The 25,696-nt window shown below is 43.5% G+C and overlaps 1 protein-coding gene across 1 annotated transcript in view; it reads left to right on the top strand.

The window, feature by feature from the left end:
- The window catches only part of MTUS2 (microtubule associated scaffold protein 2), a 957,846-nt gene that overhangs the window by 55,085 nt on the left and 877,065 nt on the right, over positions 1-25,696 (top strand). The gene's annotated exons all lie outside the window — the stretch shown is intronic.

The raw sequence follows: 25,696 nt of genomic DNA, 5'->3' as shown, positions 1-25,696 counted from the left end.
GCAAGAATATCCTAGTTGGCACATCTTATCAATTTTGTTTTCCAGTACATGCCCATGATCAGTAATCTCTGCGGGATAGACTCTGCGTACTTGTGCAGCGTCCAACCCGCAGCGTCCAGCTGCTACAGCATAGTGGATGGAATTTCAAGAAATCCCATGTTCACTATGCGTCCACAGACGCCGGCGAGTCACCTGCGAAGACTGACATGCGGCGCGTCTCTCCAGACCGCAGCATGTGAATTTCTCTTGCGGAAATGCGAGTCTCCGCAACAGAAATTTCTCCCATACAATGTATTGGACGCAGTGAATCTGCACGGTTCAGTGAACACACACGGCCTGGGACAGCTCACAGAATCCCACGGTATGCAGTACCATCTCTACGCTGACGACACGCAGATTTACCTATCCAGACCTGACCTCACCTCCTTACTTACCAAAATCCTGCACTGTCTGTCTGCTATTTCAGCCTTCTTTTCTGCTCGCTTTCTACAACTGAACATGGACAACACAGAATTCATCATCTTTCCCCCATCTCACTCTACCCCTCCACCAGACCTATCCATCAATGTCAATGGCTGCTCACTTTCCCCAGTCCCACACGCCCGGTGCCTCGGGGTGATCCTCGACTCTGCCCTCTCTTTCAAGCCACATATCCAAGCCCTTGCCTCCTCCTGCCGTCTCAAACTCAAAAATATTTCCCGGATCCGTGCTTTCCTTGACCGCGACACCGCTAAAATGCTAGTGCATGCCCTTATCATCTCCCGCCTCGACTACTGCAACCTCCTACTCTCTGGACTCCCCTCTAGCACTCTGGCACCACTCCAATCCATCCTACACTCTGCTGCCCGACTAATCTACCTGTCTCCCCGCTATTCCTCAGCCTCTCCCCTATGTCAAGCCCTTCACTGGCTTCCTATCGCCCAGAGACTCCAGTTCAAAACCCTCACAATGACATACAAAGCCATCCACAACCTGTCTCCTCCATACATATGTGACATGGTCTCCCGGTACCTACCTACACGCAACCTCCGATCCTCACAAGACCTCCTTCTCTACTCCCCTCTCATCTCTTCTTCCCACAACCGCATCTAAGACTTCTCCCGTGCTTCCCCCATACTCTGGAACTCTCTACCCCAACACATCAAACTCTCGCCTACCATACAAACCTTCAAAAAGAACCTGAAGACTCACCTCTTCCGACAAGCCTACAGCCTGCAGTGATCCTGAAGTTACTGAACCGCCGCACAGCCAGCTCTACTCTCTCCTAGTGTTTCATCACCCATCCCCTGCAGACTGTGAGCCCTCGCAGGCAGGGTCCTCCCTCCTTATGTACCCGTGTGCCTTATTTGCTCATGTTTAATGTATTTGTCTATATTTGCCCCGTATTCACATGTAAAGCGCCATGGAATAAATGGCGCTATAAAAATGTATAATAATAATAATAACACATGTGGATTGACCTGCGTTCAATAGCTGGCAGCATTTTGGATGCAGCGAACATGAGCTGCATCAAAAGCGCTGCCACTTCCGGTTCATGGGCACATACCCTAAAGAGTCAGCTTAACTCCATAGTCACCTTGCTTCTTGGTTCCTCCTCAATCGCTGAAGAGCATTTGCTTTTAGACTTTTTTTGGCTGCAGATGTAATGCCTTTCTGAGAGACGGCATACCTTCATCTCCTTTACGCGGTTATGTTGGTAATGGCACCAGCTATGGTGACGTTCTGCCTATTTAAACTGGCTTGGCAGTGATGTCACATATGATCCACAGTCACACTCCACATTTTGATTTAGATTTTTTTCTGCAACTTTTTTAGCCATACATTGAAATAAATCCAAAAACAAACTCTAACTAAGCAAAACTTATCTCTCTAGGCTTCACTTCTGTTTTTGGCTAATATAGGTGTGAACAAAGAATAAATATTAGAGTCACGACCCTTCCACGTGGTCTCATGTCTTTCTGGTATCAATGTGACTGAATGAGATTATGTAAAGAACAAATATTCAGTATAAATCCTCCCAAGTGAATGATGAAGCCAAGCTGTGTCCTTACATAGAGAACTCTGCTCCTTTTCTCAGGTGGGCTATTTCTAATCAGTTTCTCAGGAGCATCTCCAGACTAATTCCTGGCATAAGCCTGAGCATAATGAAAATGTGAGATTTATGTAAAATAAGCAGGAAGACATTTTCATTTGCATAGCAAGCATATATTTGCATAATTGAGATGCTGATCTGCTCTGTTTCTCTTGGAACCATCTGGGGTCTCTAGACACAAGTAGCATATGTCGCAGTACGGGTCCAGCCCAGGACCTCTCCTCTGCTCTGTAGAGCACCATCAACTGTGCATTTATCATGGGCTTCATTTTTATATCTTGACACCTTGGTAAATAAAATAATTCTAAATTCAATATGTTATGTGTCTGGCTTTGCCCTGGCTTCACTTTGAACTGTTTTATTTCTAGACAGGTCCTCCAGGGACGTCTGTATCAAATGGACCCTACGGGTCTATACTCCAGGAGTCAGCTGGAGAAAACAGTCTGTTGGAAAACTGTATTTGATACCCTGGAGTTTTCCTTAATTAGTCCCTTGGCTCTGTCACTGCCAGACTCAAAGTAAACTCTGAGCATCTAGTTGTCTACATATAATACTGTATAACTGTATACTTACATTTTCTGTACCATATGCAGGACACTGCTCTTAGTAACGTGCCCAACATCAGAGGCTTTTAGCAAACGCACATCTAAAAATGTAATCGAGCTCCTAGAACATAGCGGTAGCCAGCGTTTCCTACATTAGATTACCATTCAATGTCTCATTAGCTCTAGCATTATACGTCAGGAAAAGGGGCAGGCAGGGTAGCCACCAACAGAGAATGGGGTACAGCTAAGGCCTCTTTCACACTTCAGTCTTTTTGTTTCAGTCAAAATCCGTCATTTTGTGAGAAAAACGGATCCAGTTAATTTGCCCGCTGGATCAATCTTTTTCTCATAGATTTGTATTAGCGACGGATTATGACGGATGGCCTCACGTTTCGTCCGTCGTGCGCTGGATCTGTCGGAATTTGTTTATCCGTCCTCTGGAGAGGACGGACAAAGCAAAGTTTTTTGTCTGCGTCGAAAAGTCAGACAGTGACGGATCCAGCGGCGTCTGTCGTTGGCTAGAATGGAAGCCTATGGGCGCAGGATCCGTCACTGTCCGTCAAATGACGGAATCCAGCGACAGATTCCTGTTTTTACACTGAGCATGCTACAAATCTGTATTTAGTAGCTAATTGGTCAGACAGCCCCAAATCTATATAAACCTGCCATGTGGCTTCATTCCTCAATGTGCCAGCAAGAAGCCTGCGAGCAACCTGCCTGATGGACAGATGCATAGATGGTCACAATATTTGCTAGAACTCCTTCCATTTCTGCCACTTGCTCTACAACCTCTCAAAGATGGGGTGTTAAAACACTCAATATATAGGTTTCCATTATTTTCCAGTAGCCAATCACATTTGGGAGCCTCCCTTTTGGAGCTATGATAAAACGGATCGGTCAAAGAAACGGATGAAACACCGGATGTGATGGATGCAACGCATCTGGTTTTTCGACAGAACTGCTATATGGAACTGTCGAAAAACCAGATCTGTTCTTTTCATTTTTCAATATTTTTTACGGATCCGTCGCGCCAACGGATTTTGACTGACGCCAGAAGACTGAAGTGTGAAAGAGGCCTAAGAGTTTTCTGATGTTAGATACTTTCATGCAATACGTCTTCTATAGGTTGAGATTAATATAATGCTCAACGTCAGCTAAACGTTTGGGTTATGACTGTCAACAAGTTGAAAATTTCAACCTCAGAATTATATTATGCCTAGGTTTCAGGCAGCTCATGAAAAATATAACATCCAAAAAAGCGAAAAAAAGCTATAGCCTTAAAATACAAACATTTTATTTCAATCAATAGTTAAAATCAACATTTTGAATAAGACAAAAAGATAAGAAGTTGCGAAGACACTGTGCAAACTATAAACGGACCAGCCTACGGATAAATGGCGCTATTGGGCCTTTGAGGAAAAAGGAACATATAGGTATTCAGAAAAAAGGAAAATCTACGGTGGGAAAATAGCCCCTCCTACAGTTAATGTATCTGTACCTATATGACTTTAGTAAGGATTGTAAAAAGGCCTAAATAAAGTTATGGCCGAGTGTGGTAATAATACTCACAAGAGTGTGATTAGTGGTTTATAAGGTGCAAGTGCAAATGCTGCTTAGTAAGAAATCAAGGGGTTAAATTGCCCAATCAAATAAGGACCCAAAGCCATCACAGCCGCTGCCACCAATGTCCGCCCTTCTCATGATATAAAAGCTCCTTGCACATAGCACACTTTACACTAACCCCTTGATAAAGCTGCACGCGAAACGCGCGTTGGGGAACCGGTCCACGCCAATGGAGGTAATGTGCCTACGCCACTGTGCGATTTAACCTTTGGGTCCTTATTTGATTGGGCAATTTAACCCCTTGATTTCTTACTAAGCAGCACTTGCACTTGCACCTTATAAACCACTAATCACACTCTTGTGAGTATTATTACCACACTCGGCCATAACTTTATTTAGGCGTTTTTACAATCCTTACTAAAGTCATATAGGTACAGATACATTAACTGTAGGAGGGGCTATTTTCCCACCGTAGATTTTCCTTTTTCTTAATACCTATATGTTCCTTTTTCCTCAAAGGCCCAATAGCGCCATTTATCCGTAGGCTGGTCCGTTTATAGTTTGCACAGTGTCTTCGCAACTTCTTATCTTTTTGTCTTATTCAAAATGTTGATTTTAACTATTGATTGAAATAAAACGTTTGTATTTTAAGGCTATAGCTTTTTTTCGCTTTTTTGGATGTTTTAAGTTGAAAATTTCCAAAAGTAACCAGTAGAATTCTGAAATCAGCTCTGAAGTATATTATAGTATGAAATTGGTTTTACGCAAAAGCTACATTCACAATCCTATACAGTTTAGATTGCCATCAGCCGATCATTTGTACAATCTTTCGGCTGACAGGTATCCCGCCTGATTCTTCCATACACAGGAGTGTTCGCTCTGCTGAGAGCTCCCGTGTTCTCTTTGAGAGAACTGATGTCAGACATCTTTGGTGACTGCTCATCTCTTAAAGAACAGAAGCATAAGCAGTCTGAGATCGAACAAGTCGGATCCTTCTCTCCCTTATCTGTCGGAGGAGAGTCAGGGGTTCCCCATATACATTAGACTGCCAGCCGAACCTGTCGATATCATTAATCCAATGTGTATGGGGGCCTTTAACGCTCAAGAGCTGAACTCTCCCACCATTTACAGCTGTCTCAGAGCCTGTTCTGGTCATTTTCTTTCTGGGATGTGTAGGCCATAATCTTTAGACCAGATTGATGTGGATTTATTTGTCTCCTAAATTTAACTTAAACTAAGACCAGACAGTCAAAATATATGCCAAATCGTTCATAGTTTCTCACCCTGTGTGATAGATTTGGCTCATCTGGCTACAAATGTTAGACATTTTTTTCTTACTTATGCCTCCCTTTGGCTTAATCTCGTTTATTGTTTACAGCCAAATTTCTGGTCATTTTTTTGTGCGATTTGGAACATTTTACGTTGCTTCAAATTTCCTGTAGGACTCCATTTTTCACATCTTTCTAGTGAGGCACAAAAGTGTCTAAGCCACAAAATAAATCTGGTGTTAGGCCTCTCCACCAAGTTTCTTTGGTGCAAATTGAGTACAAATTCTGACACTTCCCCCCTCGCAAATATCCCCCATTTTGGTATAGCAGCCTCCCGACTGTACTATGAATGCTGCTCTGTGCAATAATATCGGCTATAATTCACGATCAGTCGGTAAAATAATATATTAACTCGTTACTAATGTTGATTTGTTCACATCTGACCATTGACAACGTATGAATGCAGTTCATAAATCTTGTCTATCTTTACAAGGACATGCACTTATTGACTTGTGTATGTGTTTGTAAGAAGGAATTATTATTGTGGGTTCCACCAAGGACAGGGACTGATAGGAATGATTTAACCTCTGCAGAATATGTTGGCAATTTATAAACTACAATATATAAACTAAAAAAATATTTAAAGGGGTTGTCCAAGACTTATAAATTGATGGCCTCTCCTTAGGTTAGGTTCTCAATGTCTGATCGGCGGGAGTCCAAAACTGCTCATTTGCGGCACTGCACAACTCTATCACCGATATAGCGGCTGCAGTTGGGACTGCGCATCTTCCCCATAGTCTAACCAATAGGAAGCAGACGTACAGTACCTGGTAATGGCCACTATTCTGTTGATGGAACTGTTCATCTCCGTTAATTGAGCAGCTATGACCACCTTCGACACTGAAAACAGCAGATCGGCGGGGGTGCCGGGTGTCACACCCTCACCGCTCACACATTAATGACCTTTCCTAAGGGACAGGTTGCAGTCCTGGACCACCCCTTAAAGAAGGTCTAAAATGAACTCACATGTGTAATATCAATGCACAGTTGGACTGATTGGGTGTTGTCTATTTTATCTCTTCTCTCACATGTCATAAATACCGTATGTTTTTTCTTCAAGCTAGTAATATAATTAGATGCAATCTCATCTGTCCTCTCCAAACAATGTCAGGCAGAAACAATTCTAATTGCAATTTTCCTACAGAGAAACTGTTTCTATACTTCATCCATTCTTCATCCCATTTCTTGTTTATTTCAATGTCAGCTGAGATTGACCTGCCGGAATGTTGTGTGTGTCGGTTATCGCTGACCTTAAACTGTCATCAATCCTCCGAGCCTCTCTGGTCTTACATTACCTTGTTGTGGTGCCCTGCAGCCGAGCGCGCCGACACTCCTACACGTTACACTTACAACGCGCTTTGATGTTACAAGACTTGCAAAGAGCTGATCTTGTTGAGTGATCTCCATGCTCTTTCTGGTTTTACTTGGCAGCGTTTGTGTTCTTACGGAAATCAATCTCAGAATTTATTTCTGGTTTGTCTATTTATAACGTGGTAAAGCAATCGGAAGTTTATTGTGCATGAAGTTATACTATAGTAGTGTGAAAAAAAACGTATTCATATACCTTGGAAATGTTGACGATGTGGTTATATCTAGTGATGAGCGAGTGTGCTCATTGCTCGGGTTTTACCGAGCACGCTTGGGTGGTCTCCCAGTATTTGTCAGTGCTCGGAGATTTAGTTTTTGTTGATGCAGCTGCATGATTTACAGCTGCTAGCCAGCCTGAGTACATGTGAGGAAAGCCTGGTTGCTAGGGAATCCTCACATGTAATCAAGCAGTGTAGCAGCTGTAAATCATTTAGCTGAGGTGACGAAAACTAAATCTCCGAGCAGTTACAAATACTCGGAGACCACCCAAGCATGCTCGGGAAAACCCGAGCAACGAGTATACTCGCTCATCACTAGTTATATCCTGAAGAAGATGCGTGTCAACTTTAAAACACGTTGATAAAACTGCAGTATTCCAGTTCTTGTGCATCCTGGTTCCTTTCCATCAGTCTTTTTTTTTCTTAAAATGTTGAGATTCATTATGGGGGATATCAGGGACTTTACAAAAAACAAAGAATGTACCTAAACACCAACAGGCAGGTACCTGCAACTTACCTGCCTGTTGTGCACAGCGCCGTTCCTCACTGGCACAGACCGCTCCTGCCAGGAATTCAGCTGCCTCTGCTGACGTCACGTCTATAAATTGGCGGCTTCTTTTCCGCTCCACTCGGTCAACTAGGCGGGACTCCCGAGGTCAATATGATTAACAGCTGAATCCCCGCTGCCTAACTGGGGGAGCCAACTGTCAGAATGACATCAGAAGTCCCACCCATCACGTCAGCAGAGGCAGCTGAATGCCTGGCAGGAGCGATCTGTGACTGATCTGTGGTGACGAAGAATGGTGCCATGTACAACAGGCAATTACCTGCCAGTTAGTGCTTAGGTACATTTTTTGTTTTTTGTAAAGTCCCAGATACCCCTTTTAAAATATTGTGGATGCAATTAATCTGTACCTTGTTTCCTTTGTGAATTGTTATATGTAGGTATTGTTGTAATTATTTATTTCCTTTAAAGCTTCTCAATCGTTGAGGCCGGACTCACGTGCTCCATAGGTGGAGTGGAGGTAGCTTTTAGAGAAGTGATCAAATGCTGCACGGTCCTTTCTATGGTCACAAAAATCTCTAGTTTATCAATATCCCGCTCAAATTTTTCAAGTCTGACATGTGTCACTTTGTGTCAATAACTCCGGAATGTTTCCATGTATCTCAGTGATTTTGCGATTTTGTTTTGCTTTTGTAACATATTATACTTTATGTTCATGGTAAATTTACGTTGATATGTTTTGTGTTGATTTCTAAAAATTTCAGAAATGTGAAAAAACGACAACAAATTTGCAATTTTCAAACTTTTAATGATTTATTCCCTATGATCCAGATGGTCATACTACACAAAATAGTAAATAACTTTTCCTTCATGTCTGTTTTATATCAGCACCATCTGTAAAATGTTCTTGTATTTTGTTAGAATTTTCAAAGGCTTAAAATGGAAGCAGTGATTTTTCATTTTTTCAAGGAAATTACAAAGACATATTGGCGGTCACTAAGGGGATATAATTGATCAGTTCTGTACTTATCTACTATATAATTGTCTAAGGGTCACTTCCGTCTTTCTGTCTGTCCTTCTGTCACGGTTATTCATTCGCTGATTGGTCTCGCCAGCTGCCTGTCATGACTGCCGCGACCAATCAGCGACGGGCACAGTCAGGAAGAAAATGGCGGCTCCTTACTCCCCGCAGTCAGTGCCTATTGCCCGCATACTCCCCTCCGGTCACCGCTAACACAGGGTTAATGCCGGCGGTAACGGACCGCGTTATGCCGCTATTAACCCTGTGTGTCCCCAACTTTTTACTATTGATGCTGCCTATGCGGCATCAATAGTAAAAAATGTTATGTTAAAAATAATTAAAAAAAACAAAAACCTGCTATACTCACCTTCCGTAGTCGCTCACGCTGGCCGCCATCTTCCGTTGCAGGTTCCGGTGGCAAAGATGGTATGGGAGAAGGACCTGCCATGAAGTCACGGTCCTGTGACCGCGACGTCATCACAGGCCCTGCGCGCCTGCGCTAGAAAGACCTGCCATGACGTCACGGTCATGTGAGCGCGACGTCATCACAGGTCCTGGGCTCATACCAACCCTGAGAACCGAAGCTGCCGTGACTACAAGGGGCCCACGGAAAGGTGAGTATATGTTTATTTTTTAACCTGTGACAAACCTGGCTGGACAATATACTACGTGACTGGCCAATATACTACGTGGCTCTGTGCTGTATACTACGTCGCTGTGCAATATACTACGTGGCTCTGTGCTGTATACTACGTCACTGGGCAATATACTACGTCACTGGGCAATATACTACGTAACTGGGCAATATACGACGTGGCTCTGTGCTGTATACTACGTCACTGGGCAATATACTACGTCACTGGGCAATATACTACGTCACTGGGCAATATACTACGTAGCTGCGCAATATGCTACATCACTAGGCAATATACTACGTGACTGGGCAATATACTACGTGACTGGGCAATATACTACGTGGTTGGGCAATATACTACTTGGGTGGGCAATATACTACGTGGTTGGGCAATATACTACATCACTGGGCAATATACTACGTGATTGAGCAATATACTACGTGGCTGGGCAATATACTACGTGACTGGGCAATATACTACGTGACTGTGCAATATACTACGTGGCTGGGCAATATACTACGTGGCTGGGCAATATACTACGTGGTTGGGCAATATACTACGTTGCTGGGCAATATACTACGTGGCTGGCCAATATACTACGTGGCTGGGCAATATACTACGTGGCTGGACAATATACTACGTGGCTTGGCAATATACTACGTGGTTGGGCAATATACTACGTGACTGTGCAATATACTACGTGGCTGGCCAATATACTACGTGGCTGGGCAATATACTATGTGGTTGGGCAATATACTACGTTGCTGGGCAATATACTACGTGGCTAGGCAATATACTATGTGGTTGGGCAATATACTACGTGACTGTGCAATATACTACATGACTGGCCAATATACTACGTGGCTGGGCAATATACTACGTGGCTGGGCAATATACTACGTGGTTAGGCAATATACTACGTGACTGTGCAATATATTACGTGGCTGACCAATATACTACGTGGCTGGGCAATATACTAGGTGGCTGGCCAATATACTACGTGGCTGGGCAATATACTACGTGGGCTGTGCAATATACTAGGTGGCTGGCCAATATACTACGTGGGCTGTGCAATATACTACGTGGCTGGGCAATATACTACGTGGGCTGTGCAATATACTACGTAGGCCGTGCAGTATGCTACATGGACATGCATATTCTAGAATACCCGATGCGTTAGAATCGGGCCACCATCTAGTTAATGTTACAATGGTTTCAGAAGGCAGAAACAGTAAAATTAAGAGATATTTTCAATTTGAGTATGGACTTACACTACAGAAAGGGAGGCCCCAGTAGAAAAAGATTGAGAAGTCCTGCTTTAGGGACATGTAATAATGAAGACCGTGCTGTCCTTGGTGCTGAACTTCATTTCTCTTCACCTTCCTTCAATAGCAAATTTCCATCAATTGGATGATACTTTTAAAGTTAAAATATTAAGATTCTGGATGTTATTGTGAGGCAACATGAAATATTTAGTCCCTTCTATAAATTATAGGTATATTACAGCCTCACAGGTGATCTAATAACTAGAGCGGGGGCACCACATAGGAAACGGGGATCCAACCTGGTCTATACTATACTAAGCCATGAAAAAACAACACAAGAAATAGACCATAAAAGGGGATCACCCAAGGCAATGGATTAAATATGAAAATTACAAATTTTATTAGAATAACACTCATGGACATAGGAAACAACCACATGGAGCACACAATTAAAAGCATTTAAAATTGGTCACACATAGGACCTAGAAACATGAACAAATGGCCCATAATAGAACCCTCCTCCTAAATGCGATCCCTCCCCAAACACACTGTAATGGCTAATAATAATATATAGTACAGTGTAAGATGTCTGCATGAACAGCACTATTGGAATATAGGGTAAAGCAACACAACCTAAGAAGTATAGTTGTGACCATGATATATAATGCACCAGTCTGTGAATACCTCACACCAGCAGGATTACCTATGTAACACAAATAAGCAGATATGCAAAAAAAAAAAAAAAAAAAAAAAAAAAAAAAAACCTTTTTGCAATAACATAAGACATAGACAAAAGCTTAATAAAGCAAACACAGTGAATCAGATTGATCCCAAACCACACATATAGCATGTAGGTCTACTCCATTAAGGTATAGAGTTGTATATAATGCAGAGTTAGTTGTGTAGCGCTTCCACTGGTCTAGTCTAACGTGGTATATAACCTGTGCCATTAAATTGCAAAAGCTCCCATAGTAAGGGAAATAAAAAGATCTGCTGAGGAGTGAGGATTCAGATCACCAATAACAAGAAACCAGTATGCAAACCCAGGAGCTGTTCAAGCTCTGTACATAGCCAAGGGGGGTATCAACAGGAGGAGCAGAGACCCTACGCGTGTCGCCACACCAGTGGCTTCGTCAGGGGTAGCTCCTATGGAGATCCTGCGTCCTGCTCACTAAGCACCGCCTCTGGAATCACTGGGTGATGGAACACATGCCGGCCTCTGGTAAGCAGCACAGCTGCAACTGCTTAAATTGCAATTACTCGATTAGATAAGGACGCAGGATCTCCATAGGAGCTACCCCTGACGAAGCCACTGGTGTGGCGACACGCGTAGGGTCTCTGCTCCTCCTGTTGATACCCCCCTTGGCTATGTACAGAGCTTGAACAGCTCCTGGGTTTGCATACTGGTTTCTTGTTATTGGTGATCTGAATCCTCACTCCTCAGCAGATCTTTTTATTTCCCTTACTATGGGAGCTTTTGCAATTTAATGGCACAGGTTATATACCACGTTAGACTAGACCAGTGGAAGCGCTACACAACTAACTCTGCATTATATACAACTCTATACCTTAATGGAGTAGACCTACATGCTATATGTGTGGTTTGGGATCAATCTGATTCACTGTGTTTGCTTTATTAAGCTTTTGTCTATGTCTTATGTTATTGCAAAAAGGTTTTTTTTTTTTTTTTTTTTTTTTTTTTTTTTTGCATATCTGCTTATTTGTGTTACATAGGTAATCCTGCTGGTGTGAGGTATTCACAGACTGGTGCATTATATATCATGGTCACAACTATACTTCTTAGGTTGTGTTGCTTTACCCTATATTCCAATAGTGCTGTTCATGCAGACATCTTACACTGTACTATATATTATTATTAGCCATTACAGTGTGTTTGGGGAGGGATCGCATTTAGGAGGAGGGTTCTATTATGGGCCATTTGTTCATGTTTCTAGGTCCTATGTGTGACCAATTTTAAATGCTTTTAATTGTGTGCTCCATGTGGTTGTTTCCTATGTCCATGAGTGTTATTCTAATAAAATTTGTAATTTTCATATTTAATCCATTGCCTTGGGTGATCCCCTTTTATGGTCTATTTCTTGTGTTGTTTTTTCAAGCCTCACAGGTGATCTCATTTACATGTATAAATACATGTGTGGTCAGTACTGAGGACTGGCGCATGACTTATTCCAAGACCTTACAAAGGACCAAGGGACACTCACTACATGTGGAGGAAAGGTGATTCCGGCAGCTAAATAGGAAAGGGTTCTTTATAGTTAGAGCAGTCAGACGGTGCTTTGCCCTCCCACAAGTGGTAGGAATGGCAGACAATATAACAGCTTTTAAAAAAGAGCTGCATGCTTTTCTCACAAGAAATAGCATTGGGCTGTGCATTATACTACATGGATGACTATGGGCTGTGCATTATACTGTATGGAGACTATGGGCTGTGCATTATACTGTGGATGACTATGGGCTGTGCATTATATTACATGTATGACTATGGGCTTTGCATTATACTGTATGGAGACTATGGGCTGTGCATTATACTACATGGAAGACTATGGGCTGTGCATTATACTATATGGAGGACTATGGGCTGTGCATTATACTACATGGATGGCTATGGGCTGTGCATTATACTGTATGGAGACTATGGGCTGTGCATTATACTATATGGAGGACTATGGGCTGTGCATTATACTACATGGATGACTATGGGCTGTGCATTATACTGTATGGAGACTATGGGCTGTGCATTATACTGTGGGAGGCAATCATGATAAGCTGCTCCTGAGAGACGAAGCAAAATGGATAATAAAAGCCGGAGCCCAAGGACCGATTGGTCTAAATGACAAATTAGATATGGCAGTATTTTTATAGTGTTCTCAAAATATGCAGTTATCTTAAGTGTTTAAATTTGCTAACTTGTGTTGTGATTGGTATTTTTAGCTAAATGTAACAATTGTGTTAGTAAATGAGGTTAAGTCTGTTCCCTTTATAAGGAAGTGACTTAGGTTTTAGCTCACATGGACCCGTGGAAGCACTAATTGTGCGAAACGGCCGTCGTCCAGCACACTCTCCCCGCACCCTCGTCGTCTCCGCTTGTCTTTTATGAAAGGTCTGTACATGGATTAAAGACAGATTAAAGATATTCACTTCGCAACCTGGGTGAGTACCGCATTCTTCGACTTTCTTGTTTTACTGTGCTGTTATGGCTCCAGTACTGCATGGATACCGCACGCTGTGGGTCTATAGAGGTGTATTTGATTCAGCGCTCCCAATACCGCATTTTTTGAGTCCTGATGCCATTCGTCTAATAGAACTTTTTCATTATACTGTGGATGACTATGGGCTATATTATACAACATGGATGACTATGGGCCGTGCATTATTCTTCATGGATGAGTATGGGCTGTGCATAATACTTTATTGGCGACTATGGGCAGTGCACTATACTACATAGATCACTATATTTTATTCAGGATGGGGGGCCCTGATCCGAATCTTGCACCAGGCCCGTCAGACTCCAGTTACACCACTGGCATTGTGGGTTATAAATATAGCAATAGAGAATGTATCATTGGTGGAGAAGGGTTGAACTTGATGGACCGGAGTCTTTATTCAACATATGTAACTATGTAACAATATAAAAGTTATTGAGTAGTTTTTGGACATATCTATATATATATACTTGTCTTAGGTCTACTTCCGTCTGTTTGTCTGTCTATCACGGAAATCCCACATCCCTGATTGGTCGCTGCCGTCTCGACGCGACCAATCAGCGACAGGCACATTCCGGCCGTGAATTGGCCCCTCCCTACTCCCCTCTAGTCAGTACCCCCTCCATACTCCCCTCCAATCAGCGCCCACATAGCGTTTTAGCAGTCCGTTAAACGGACTGCGTTACACTGCGGCATAACACGGTGTAACACAGTCTGTTAAAGCTGCCATTAATCCTGTAAGTGTGACCAACTTTTTACTATTGATGCTACCTATGCAGCATCAATAGTAAAAACATATGTTAAAAATAATAATAATAAAAAAATCATTATATTCTCACCTTCCGGTGTCTGCGGCAGCCTTTCCCGCTCCTCGCGACGCTCCTGTCCCAAGAATGCATTGCGGCAATGATCCCAGGCATTACTGGGAACGGAGCATCGCGAGGAGCATCGCTAAAGGCCTGGGCTGGATCCGAGGGCCGCCGGAAGGTGAGTATATAACTATTTTTTATTTTAATTCTTTTCTTAACAGAGATATGGTGCCCAAATTTCTATATACTACGTGGGCTGTGTTATATACTGCGTGGGCTGTGTTATATACTGCATGGGCTGTGTTATATACTATGTCGCTGTGCTATATACTATGTGGGCTGTGCTATATACTACTTGGCTGTGCAATATACTACGTGGCTGTGCAATAAACTATGTGGCTGTGTTATATACTACGTGGGCTGTGTTATATACTGCGTGGGCTGTGCCATATACTACGTGGACTGTGCTATATACTACGTGGGCTGTGTTATATACTGCTGGGGCTGTGTTATACTGCGTGGGCTGTGCTATGTACTACATGGGCTGTGCTATATACTACGTGGGCTGTGCTATATACTACGTGGGCTGTGTTATATACTGCGTGGGCTGTGTTATATACTGCATGGGCTGTGCTATATACTACGTGGCTGTGCAATATACTACGTGGCTGTGCAATATACTGCGTGGCTATGCAATATACTAAGTGGGCTGTGCTATATACTACATGGCTGTGCTATATACTATGTGACTATGCAATATACTACATGGCTGTGCAATATACTACATGTCTGTGCTATATACTATGTGGCTGTTGTTGTGAGTTCTGTTTTTGGGCTCCCTCTGGTGGTTACTGATGGTACTGGGTGACTTGTGTTCTCTGCGGTCTCTGGTGTCCACCTGTTCCATCAGGTTATGGGAGTTTCCTATTTAACCTGGCTTTTTTGTCATTTCCTCGCCGGCTATCAATGTAATCAGCGTGTCTTTTTTCCTCTGCTCCCTGCGTCTGTTATCTTCAGGACAAGCTAAGTTTTGATTTTCCTGTTCCACGTTTTGCTTAATTTTTGTCTTAGTCCAGCTTGCAGAGATGTGATTCCTTGCTGCTGGTTGCTCTAGTGGGCTGAAATTACTCCTCATGTTCCATGAGTTGGCACATGAGTTCAAGTAATTTCAGGATGGTTTTTTGAAGGGTTTTTCGCTGACCGCGCAGTTCACTTTTGTATCCTCTGCAATCTAGCTTTAGCGGGCCTCATTTTTGCTGATTCTATTTTCATAACTACGTATGTGCTTTCCTCTCATTTCACCGTTATTACATGTGGGGGGCTGCTATTTCTGTGGGGTGTTTCTCTGGAGGCAAGTGAGGTCTGTGTTTCTTCTTATAGGGGAAGTTAATCCTTCGGCTGGCGCGAGACGTCTAGGAATCATCGTAGGCACGTTCCCCGGCTTCTGCTAGTTGTGTGTTTAGGTTCAGGATCGCGGTCAGCTCAGGTTCCATCACCCTAGAGCTTGTTTTGTTTTTGTGCTTGTCCTTTTGTGATCCCCTGCCATTGGGATCATGACAGTATAGCCGGCCCAAAAAAAAAATTGGTCATCGTTTTGGCTAAAGTAGGAGGAAAAGTAGTCTGAGGAAGTTTTTTTTTTTTTTCTCCTCCTCAGTGTTTGCTGCCTAGCCTTAATTGCAGCTTGACTGCTTCTTTCCTCCTCTTAATCCTTGAATGGCTCTGACCTCAGCTGTTTATCATGGACGTTCAGAGTTTGGCTTCCAGCCTGAATAATCTTGCTGCTAAGGTTCAAAATATACAAGATTTTGTTGTACATACGCCTATGTCTGAACCTAGAATTCCTGTCCCAGAGTTTTTTTCTGGAGATAGATCTAGTTTTCTGAATTTTAGGAACAATTGCAAGTTGTTTCTTTCCTTGAAATCTCGCTCCTCTGGAGACCCTGCTCAGCAGGTCAAGATTGTTATATCTTTCCTGCGGGGTGACCCTCAAAATTGGGCATTTGCATTGGCACCAGGGGATCCTGCGTTGCTCAATGTGGATGCGTTTTTTCTGGCATTGGGTTTGCTCTATGAGGAACCTAACCTAGAGATTCAGGCTGAAAAAGCTTTATTGGATCTCTCTCAGGGGCAAGATGAAGCAGAAATATATTGTCAGAAATTTCGGAAGTGGTCGGTGCTTACTCAGTGGAATGAGTGCGCTCTGGCTGCAAAATTCAGAGATGGCCTTTCTGAGGCCATTAAAGATGTTATGGTGGGGTTCCCGGCGCCTACAGGTCTAAATGAGTCCATGACTATGGCTATTCAGATTGATCGGCGTTTACGGGAGCGCAAACCTGTGCACCATTTGGCGGTGTCTTCTGAACAGGCACCTGAGATAATGCAATGTGATAGAATTCAGTCCAGAAGTGAACGGCAAAATTATAGGCGGAAAAATGGATTGTGTTTTTATTATGGTGATTCAGCTCATGTTATATCAGCATGCTCTAAACGCACAAAAAAGGTTGATAAGTCTGTTGCCATTGGTACTTTAGGCCATGTTCACACAGTGCGTTTTTTACTGCGGAACCGCAGCGGTATTGCCGCTGCGGTTCCGCAGCAGTTTTCCATGCAGGGTACATAACAATGTAACCCTATGGAAAACAGTCACTGCTGTGCACATGGTCCGTAATTTCGTTTAAAAAGCCACGCAGAATAGCTGCGGCAAAAAAGAAGGAGCATGTCACTTCTTTTTCCTGAACCGCAGCGGTTCTGCACCCATAGACCTCCATTGTGAGGTCAAAATCGCAGTAAAACCCGCAGATCAAAAATATATCTGCGGGTTTTACTGCGATTTGATGTGCAGAACCGCTGCAGCAGGAAGTGCGGGGGAGCGGGCGGAAGTGCGTGGGCGGAGTGTGGCTGCCCCCCCGTGCTCCGATCCCGCCCCCCCGTGCTCCGATGCCCCCCCCGTGCTCCGATGCCCCCCCCCAGTGCTCCGATGCCCCCCACCGTGCCCTAATCTCCCCCCCTTATACTTACCCGGCGTCCCGGTGTCCGTCCGGCCGTCTTCTCCCTGGGCGCCGCCATCTTGCAAAATGGCGGGCGCATGCGCAGTGCGCCCGCCGAATCTGCCGGCCGGCAGATTCGCTCCAAAGTGCATTTTGATCACTGAGATAGGTTATATCTCAGTGATCAAAATAAAAAAATAGTAAATGACACCCCCCCCACTTTGTCACCCCCATTGGTAGGGACAATAAAAAAATTAAGAATTTTTTTTTTTACTAAGGTTAGAATAGGGTTAGGGGTAGGGTTAGGGTTAGGGTTAGGGTTAGGGGTAGGGTTAGGGGTAGGGTTAGGGTTAGGGGTAGGGTTAGGGGTAGGGTTAGGGGTAGGGTTAGGGTTAGGGCTAGGGTTAGGGTATTTTCAGCCATTTTAGCCCTAAAAAGCTTCCTAGGAAACACACAGTCTCTGCATAGAAAACTGCATAAAAAAGGATAAAAAAACGCATCAAAAAACGCATCAAAAAACGCATCAAAAAAGGACAAAAAAAGGACCAAAAAAAGGACCTGCGTTTTCTGCCAAGAGCTGCAGTTTTTAAAAAAAACTGTCCTGAAAAAAAAAGGATGGAAATCCTGAACGTGTGAACATACCCTTACAGTCTAAGTTCATTCTGTCTGTGACGCTGATTTGTTCATTATCATCCATTTCCGTCGATGCCTATGTAGATTCAGGCGCTGCCCTGAGTCTTATGGATTGGTCATTTGCCAATCGCTGTGGGTTTAGTCTGGAGCCTCTGGAAGTTCCTATTCCTTTGAAAGGAATTGACTCTACACCTTTGGCTATGAATAAACCTCAGTACTGGACACAAGTGACCATGCGTATGACTCCCGTTCATCAGGAGGTGATTCGCTTCCTGGTACTGTATAATTTACATGATGTCTTAGTGCTTGGTCTGCCATGGTTACAAACTCATAACCCAGTCCTGGACTGGAAAACAATGTCTGTGTTAAGCTGGGGATGTCAGGGGGTTCATGATGATGCATCTCCGATTTCTATCGCTTCATCTACTCCTTCTGAGGTTCCGGTATTTTTGTCTGATTATCGGGAGGTTTTTGAGGAGCCTAAGCTCAGTTCGCTTCCTCCTCACAGGGATTGCGATTGTGCTATAGATTTGATTCCCGGCAGTAAATTCCCTAAAGGTCGTTTGTTCAATCTGTCAGTGCCAGAGCATACTGCTATGCGGAATTATGTTAAGGAGTCCTTGGAAAAGGGACATATCTGTCCATCTTCGTCCCCTTTGGGAGCAGGTTTTTTTTTTGTGGCCAAAAAAGATGGTTCCTTGAGGCCTTGCATAGATTATCGACTTTTGAATAAGATTACAGTCAAATATCAGTATCCTTTGCCATTGTTGACTGATTTGTTCGCTCGCATTAAGGGGGCTAAATGGTTCACTAAGATTGATCTTCGGGGTGCGTATAATCTTGTGCGGATAAGGCAGGGTGATGAGTGGAAAACCGCATTTAATATGCCTGAGGGCCATTTCGAGTATTTGGTGATGCCTTTTGGACTTTCTAATGCTCCTTCTGTCTTCCAGTCTTTTATGCACGATATTTTCCGTGAATATCTGGATAAATTTATTATTGTGTATTTGGATGATGTTTTGTTTTTTTCTGATGACTGGGAGTCTCATGTTCAGCAGGTCAGGAAGGTGTTTCAGGTCCTGCGGGCCAATTCTTTGTTTGTAAAGGGTTTTAAATGTCTCTTTGGAGTCCAGAAGATTTCTTTTTTGGGGTATATTTTTTCCCCTTCTACTATTGAGATGGATCCCGTCAAGGTTCAGGCTATTTGTGACTGGACGCAGCCTACATCTCTTAAGAGTCTACAGAAGTTCTTGGGCTTTGCTAATTTTTATCGTCGCTTCATAACTAATTTTTCTAGTGTTGTTAAGCCTTTGACGGAGTTGACTAAAAAGGGTGCTGATGTTACTGATTGGTCTCCTGCGGCTGTGGAGGCCTTTCAGGAACTTAAGCGCCGGTTTTCTTCTGCTCCTGTGTTGCGTCAGCCAGATACGTCGCTTCCTTTTCAGGTTGAGGTCGATGCTTCCGAGATCGGAGCGGGGGCGGTTTTGTCACAGAGAAGCTCCGATGGCTCAGTGATGAAGCCATGTGCGTTCTTTTCTAGAAAATTTTCGCCCGCTGAACGAAATTATGATGTTGGTAATCGGGAGCTGTTGGCCATGAAGTGGGCATTTGAGGAGTGGCGTCATTGGCTTGAGGGTGCTAGACATCGTGTGGTGGTCTTGACTGATCACAAAAATCTGATGTACCTTGAGTCTGCCAAGCGTCTGAATCCTAGACAGGCTCGTTGGTCACTGTTTTTCTCCCGTTTCAATTTTGTGGTTTCATACCTGCCAGGTTCAAAGAATGTGAAGGCGGATGCTCTTTCTAGGAGTTTTGTGCCTGACTCCCCTGGAAATTCTGAGCCCACTGGTATCCCTAGGGATGGGGTGATTTTGTCGGCTGTCTCCCCAGACTTGCGACGTGCTTTGCAGGAGTTTCAGGCGGATAAACCTGATCGTTGTCCACCGGAAAGACTGTTTGTTCCGGATAATTGGACCACTAGAGTCATCTCCGAGGTCCATTCTTCTGTGTTGGCAGGTCATCCTGGAATATTTGGTACTAGAGACTTGGTGGCCAGGTCTTTTTGGTGGCCTTCCTTGTCGAGGGATGTGCGTTCTTTCGTGCAGTCTTGTGGAGTTTGCGCTCGGGCTAAGCCTTGCTGTTCTCGGGCCAGTGGATTGTTGTTACCTTTGCCTATCCCGAAGAGGCCTTGGACGCACATTTCCATGGACTTTATTTCGGATCTCCCTGTCTCTCAAAAAATGTCCGTTGTGTGTGACCGCTTTTCTAAGATGGTTCATCTGGTACCCTTGCCTAAGTTACCTTCCTCCTCTGAGTTGGTCCCTCTGTTTTTTTCAAAACGTGGTCCGTCTGCATGGCATTCCGGAGAACATCGTTTCTGACAGGGGATCCCAGTTTGTGTCTAGATTTTGGCGGACGTTCTGTGCTAAGATGGGCATTGATTTGTCCTTTTCGTCTGCATTCCATCCTCAGACGAATGGCCAGACGGAACGAACTAATCAGACTTTAGAAACTTATTTAAGGTGTTTTGTTTCTGCTGATCAAGATGACTGGGTTTCCTTTTTGCCGCTTGCCGAGTTTGCCCTTAATAATCGGGCTAGTTCTGCTACCTTGGTGTCTCCTTTCTTTTGTAATTCGGGGTTTCATCCTCGTTTTTCCTCTGGTCAGGTGGAGCCTTCTGATTGTCCTCGAGTGGACATGGTGGTGGATAGGTTGCATCGGATTTGGAGTCGTGGTGGACAATTTGAAGTTGTCCCAGGAGAGGGCTCAGCAGTTTGCTAATCGCCGTCGCCGCGTGGTCCTCGACTTCTTGTTGGGGACTTGGTGTGGTTGTCTTCTCGTTTTGTTCCTATGAAGGTCTCTTCTCCTAAGTTCAAGCCTCGGTTCATCGGTCCCTATAGGATCTTGGAAATTCTTAACCCTGTGTCGTTTCGTTTGGATCTCCCGGCATCGTTTGCTATTCATAATGTGTTCCATCGGTCGTTGTTGCGGAAGTATGAGGTACCTGTCGTTCCTTCGCTTGAGCCTCCTGCTCCGGTGCTGGTGGAGGGTGAATTGGAGTATGTTGTGGAGAAGATCTTGGATTCTCGTGTTTCCAGACGGAAACTCCAGTATTTGGTCAAGTGGAAGGGTTATGGTCAGGAGGATAATTCTTGGGTGATTGCCTCTGATGTTCATGCTGCCGATTTGGTCCGTGCTTTTCATAGGGCTCATCCTGGTCGCCCTGGTGGTTCTCGTGAGGGTTCGGTGACCCCTCCTCAAGGGGGGGGTACTGTTGTGAGTTCTGTTTTTGGGCTCCCTCTGGTGGTTACTGATGGTACTGGGTGACTTGTGTTCTCTGCGGTCTCTGGTGTCCACCTGTTCCATCAGGTTATGGGAGTTTCCTATTTAACCTGGCTTTTTTGTCATTTCCTCGCCGGCTATCAATGTAATCAGCGTGTCTTTTTTTCCTCTGCTCCCTGCGTCTGTTATCTTCAGGACAAGCTAAGTTTTGATTTTCCTGTTCCACGTTTTGCTTAATTTTTGTCTTAGTCCAGCTTGCAGAGATGTGATTCCTTGCTGCTGGTTGCTCTAGTGGGCTGAAATTACTCCTCATGTTCCATGAGTTGGCACATGAGTTCAAGTAATTTCAGGATGGTTTTTTGAAGGGTTTTTCGCTGACCGCGCAGTTCACTTTTGTATCCTCTGCTATCTAGCTTTAGCGGGCCTCATTTTTGCTGATTCTATTTTCATAACTACGTATGTGCTTTCCTCTCATTTCACCGTTATTACATGTGGGGGGCTGCTATTTCTGTGGGGTGTTTCTCTGGAGGCAAGTGAGGTCTGTGTTTCTTCTTATAGGGGAAGTTAATCCTTCGGCTGGCGCGAGACGTCTAGGAATCATCGTAGGCACGTTCCCCGGCTACTGCTAGTTGTGTGTTTAGGTTCAGGATCGCGGTCAGCTTAGGTTCCATCACCCTAGAGCTTGTTTTGTTTTTGTGCTTGTCCTTTTGTGATCCCCTGCCATTGGGATCATGACAGGCTGTGCTATATACTACGTGTCTGTGCTATATACTACGTGGCTGTGTTATATACTACGTAGCTGTGCTGTATACTATGTGGCTGTGTTATGTGCTGCGTGGGCTGTGAGACGCTTTCGCCCAGGGCCCTCAAAAACCTGGAGCCAGCCCTGGCTTCACTGATTCATTGCGCCCGGCCGGCCGCGAACAATCAGCGACAGACACAGTCCGTCCGCGAATTGGCGCTGGATTTGAACCACGCGTTTTTCTAATTGGTCGCGCCCGGCTGGCCGAATCCTGCGTATTCATTGCATTATTCTGAAATCTTCATAAATAAACTACATATTCTAGAATACCCGATGCGTTAGAATCGGGCCACAATCTAGTATAAGTATAAAGACTCAGGTTGAATACATTTATACCAAGCACTCTGGGCACTTTTTAATATTCTCTGTCATGCACAGTAGATATTATTCCTCTATATACACACATGAGCTCCTTCAGAACCTTTTTTTCAAGAGTAAAAGGAAAAATCAAGTTTACTATTGATGGACTGCTATCACCCACCCTCATAATTGTATAAAAGAAGATCTGGAATTGCAACTGGTTTTATAGAGAGGTGTACTTTGTACAAGGATAATGTCCTGGATCATAGAGATGTCATGGTTAATGAGTATAGACCGCAGTGTTAAACACAGCATCAGGTAATGCACACAGTGATTTCACAGCAAGTGGATACTAAGCACAGCATAATAATACAAGGATAATTCACACAGCGATGTCACAGCCAGTGGATACTAAGCACAGCATAATAATACAAGGATAATGCACACAGCGATGTCACAGCCAGTGGATACTAAGCACAGCACAATAATACAAGGATAATGCACACAGTGATGTCACAGAACATGGATAATGGTCTAGAATATTGGAATATCCCAGTTAATGACTATAGATCACAGTGATGTCACAGCAATGGGCAAATACATTCAGCTACATAATACAAGGATAATGCACACAACAATGTCACACTATAGGGTCAATAAACCAACAATATAATACAAGAATGCTTTACAAAGTGATGTTACAGGACAAGGAAAACAAACCAAAGATAGTAAGCCCCTGATCACAGGGAGAATAAGGACAGCAGCACAATACAAAGACAATGCACTCAGGTATGTGGTCTGTTCCCAGGAGTGTGCATCCTGCTGTGCATCAGGAGAAATTGTTGTTTTACTTCTTTAGTTTGTGTCTCAGCCTGAAATCTTCTGCTTTTTTTATAATAATAATGTTTTTTTTCTCTTAGTGTTAATTTATATACATACATCCAAATACATATCTAATTATCATATTTTCTCCTTATTCATCGTATTACCAATAATTAGGTTACTATACAAGTATTAAATGTAGAAATTGCTCAGCTCGCTGCTCTGCCTGTAAGTCATCGTTATTTCATATCCTAAAGCTATGCTATTAATTTGCCTATATGTAGTCACTCTCACACACTATTTATTATGTGTTTTATTTTATTCTGATTTTATGCTGCTGAATATATATATATATATATATATACACATATATATATATATACATATAATATTTTATGTAGCGTGGCAGGGTTGGTTTACTGCAACAGATAGGCAGGGACCACATAAAAGTTCAAAGTAAATGTCTTAATGTCCAAAGAAACTCACAAATGGAAAGCACATGGTGACCTCCGTATCGCAGCCGGGGTGTCAAGACGATCCGTATCGTGTCACACTAGGGGGTGCCGCACGTATTTGCTTCCTTTGGCTCCGTGTTACTTCACACAAGCTGGCTGTTGCAGAGCCACCACTCTGCAGTTTGCAAACCAAGACTGAAACACCCAAGCCTTTGCTGCAGGGTTTTTAAATTGAATCTGTGGCCATTGTCCACTTGTAAGTCCCAGCTGGAGAGAGAGAGAACAGCCCCACTACCATCCTGTAGTTCACTCCAAAAAAAAAAAGCGCTTAACAGGTTTTCCTAAACATTGTCTTGGCCAAATAACTTGACCAGGTCCACACTTACTTTTATTTTACACTGCAACCACAGCTATGCCTGTGACTGCAATTCACCATAACGGCCTCAATACACTTCTATTCTCATCCTCGGGGATACATATCAACCCTCGCTTATGATCCCCCTCACTGCCTCACTATATATATATAATTTGCATGATTCCCAAATATTATGTCATTTATTACATTTATTGTTTATCAATAAACTTATTAATATATGTAAGTTAAATGGGGTTGACCACGGATTGGACAGCTCCTTCTCAATCCTTATGTTTCCTCCTTGTAAAATAATAAGACTTTTACTCTCCTTCAGTGCCGTTCCAGTGGTGTCAGCACTGGCTCTTCCGGGGCTCTTGTGACATTATGTCACGCAATCAGTGTGGCCAATCAGTGCTTGCTTCACTTTCCCTTTATTTCACTCATATATTATTTTACTGAGGAGGAAAATGGGTTGCCCAACTCCAAAGTAGTGGACAACCCCTTTAAAGTGGTGATCCACTACTGGACAACCCTAGCTTAATCATTTCAGGCCCCTAATTAAAAAAAAAAGAGTACTCACCTCCGGGAGCAGCACCGTCATAGCGATGTTGGTGCCACTGTTCTCCGAGAGAGTGATGTGACATGTATTGCGTGCCCTCTGCAGACAATGAGCAGCCGCTGTTTGGCTGCGTGTCACCAATATTCTGTCAGAGTGGACATCTGCTAGGAAGAAGTAGTAAAGGTGGCAGGCGACGAGCAGCCGCTCATTGGCTGCAGCCATCACTTGTCAGAAAAAGTAATGTCAATCTCCAGGAACAGCAGCGCCGACATCAATGGAACAGTGCTGCTGCAAAAGGTATTGATCATATCTTAACAATATGCCATTACTTTACAAGATAGGACTATCGATTTAAAGAAGCCCTCCTCCTCTCATCAAAGTTTTTATCTTCTTAATATATTGCAGTCATCATATTATATGGCACGGAGTACTTACAATTGCTCATTTTGCCTTTCTACAGAGCTAACACTTCTCTTTTCCATTTTATCTATGACATTACATGATTAAAAACTGACAAGCTGAATCCTTCTAAGCTCTACGTAGAAACAGGAAAACTATTGCTTGCATGAGTCACCATCAGGGATTGGGGGTTTAATCACAGGTTCAACAGGGGAAAAAGAAAAAGAGGACACGATTTATTTGGATGACTCAGCTAGGGGTGAGGTGTATGTGTGTTTTGAGGGTCCTTTAGGGGCTCATTTAAAACAAGACGTGAGGGAAAAAATATGGAAGGGAGATTATGTAGAAATATTTTCGTTATTGCCTCTTGAACTTTTTAATTTAGATAGAGCTAGGATAGATGACTCAAAAAAAGATGACGAGAAGAGGAGGTATAGGTTAATACCGAGGACTTTCTCAAATTGGTTGCAGGCTTTTGCTATTTTAGTTAGCGTTAGTGGGGAAAAGTCCCCTGAAAACTGCTCAGGCC

The sequence above is a fragment of the Ranitomeya imitator genome, chromosome 3 (assembly GCF_032444005.1).
Source record: "Ranitomeya imitator isolate aRanImi1 chromosome 3, aRanImi1.pri, whole genome shotgun sequence".
Lineage (NCBI taxonomy): Eukaryota > Metazoa > Chordata > Amphibia > Anura > Dendrobatidae > Ranitomeya > Ranitomeya imitator.
Note: the sequence above shows the minus strand (reverse complement) of the source record. Positions and strands in the feature narration are given on the sequence as shown.